This window comes from Eutrema salsugineum, unplaced genomic scaffold (genome assembly GCF_000478725.1).
Source record: "Eutrema salsugineum unplaced genomic scaffold, Eutsalg1_0 scaffold_3, whole genome shotgun sequence".
In the NCBI taxonomy this organism is placed as follows: Eukaryota; Viridiplantae; Streptophyta; class Magnoliopsida; order Brassicales; family Brassicaceae; genus Eutrema; species Eutrema salsugineum.
Window position 1 is genome coordinate 11,554,082 of NW_006256756.1, and position 2,195 is coordinate 11,556,276.

General features: G+C 42.8%; 1 non-coding gene across 1 annotated transcript; it reads right to left on the reverse strand.

Annotated features, from left to right (window-relative positions):
* Nucleotides 1–1,103: 1,103 nt before the first annotated feature.
* On the reverse strand, nt 1,104–1,210 carry LOC112085696. The gene has a single exon (XR_002898996.1). It is a non-coding gene; the product is annotated as a small nucleolar RNA R71 (small nucleolar RNA).
* Nucleotides 1,211–2,195: the final 985 nt, after the last annotated feature.

Sequence of the window (2,195 nt, forward strand, 5' to 3'; positions counted from 1 at the left end):
TTGCAAGAAAAACAACCAACCTTTAAAACCAATTTAGTCTAGACATAAAGTTAAAAACCGTAGAAGAATACCAGGCACACAAATCTCTGTGGATTCGATCCCTAAATACTACAACTGATTAGCTATGCACTTGCGGCTTTCATTTGTTTTGTTAAGGGTAAAACTTGTTCCCTCACGTAGTTGACACGAGCACGCATCAAGTTTTTGGCGCCGTTGCCGGGGATTTGTTTCGCTGCCTTTTGCTATTTTTCTTGTTTTAACTTCTGTTCTAAACACCTGATCTCTAGTTCTTTCTTAAAGTTTTTCTGAACTATCTTTCCCTTCTTTTGTCTTTCTCTGAATTGCATGAATACCAGGCGTAGACCTGCAGGAGACATTCCAATTCTAGACGAGATAGACAGACACGAAAGAGAACTTCGAAGACTTAGACGAACGCAAGGAATGGCCAACGACGACCAGCCTGGAGATCCTATTAATCGAAATTTAAATATGGACCAAGACGGGTCCGAACATGGAGAAACGAAGAGAATGATCACATAGAAGGTGATCATGCTCGATAAGATGGAGAGGAGGATGAGGTTCTTCCAAGAAACCACCAGAACCTAGAGAGAGAAAGACGTGAAGACCTTGATCCACCTATCAATGTAGCCGATGGTGACCACCCAGCAATGCAGCCGAATGAACGCGTTCATCGCCCCATTCCGCCAGCAAATCAACACCGAAGACAAGCCAGGAACCATCGCATAGCTGATTTTGATGCACTTACTCAGAATTTTCAGAATCGATCTGCGATTCAAGTACCATTTCCAAACCGGAATGAGTTTGAAGTCAAGCCTCAAATCATCTCATTGGTGAAGCAAAACCAGTTCCATGGAGTTCCTTCTGAGCACCCAATGGACCATATCGAGCTTTTTGAAGAAATTTGCAGCATGATGAGAACAAACCAAGTTCCACCTGACTATTTAAAGTGTAAGTTATTCCCTTTTTCATCAGCAGATAAAGCTCACCGTTGGTTGAAGTCTTTGCCTGCAGGATCGATTACCAATTGGGAAGAATGTAGAACTGCCTTCCTAAACCACTTCTACACTAAGTCAAGGTCAAACAATTTGAGAACGAAGATCTCAACCTTTCAACAAGGGCCAACTGAATCTTTCTATGAAGCTTGGGAACATTTTAAGGAGTATGAACGTGATTGCCCTCATCATGGATTTCATGGATCAAGCCTGCTGAGCACATTTTACCGAGGTTTGCAACCAAAATACAAAATTTCACTTGATACAGCTAGCAATGGAGATTTTGGGCAAAAGACGATAACCCAAGGAAGAGCTCTCATCGAAAATTTGGCTCAAGCCAATAGCAATGACTGTCCTGAATACGATCGATCGATGAAGCAAGCCGGAACAGACAACAAGGAGATAACTGAGTTGAAGAACATGGTGAGCCAGCTTCTGAAGAGCAACAATCGCCCGATCCATGCCTGTGAAACCAACAATGGCGCAGAAGATGAAGGACCTAGTGATATCGATCACATTAATCAAGCATTTCACGAAGAAGATGTGAACTACGTAGGAGCACTGGTGCCATACCAAAATCGCTCCAACAACAACTTCAACAACAACTTCCGGAATGCAAATTACAACAATCTCTCTTACCGCAATCCAAATGTGGAGAACCCTCAAGATCAGTACTACCCACCTCAGCAAAAACCTTCCAAAACAAGTTTCAAGGTGGAAACTTTGGAGGAATAGTACCATATCAACCGCGGCAGCCATATAACTACCAAGGTACGGGTTTTAACAATCAATTTGTACAACAGCAGGGAGTCACGACGAACCAGCTAGCTTCATAAATCGGTAGACTTGAACAGTTAATCCAACAGCTCGTTATGACGAACGAAAAAGCATCTAAAGACGTGAACGTGAAAGTGGACTGCATGTACAATGATCTGAATGGTAAGTTTGAATCTTTATCTTCGCACGTAAAAAAGTTAGATGTGCAAATCGCCCAAACAACCGACTCTATGAAGAGGCAAAGTGGAGTTCTTCCAGGAAGAGTTGAAGATAACCCTAAGAAGTTTTGCAACGCCATAACCACATTGCCCGAAGAAGAGGCCGGGACCGATGGAAAGAAAGAAGAAACCCCAATCTTTGTACCACTGTACAAGGATATCGATCCCAAGCAGCCACCGTTTTAAG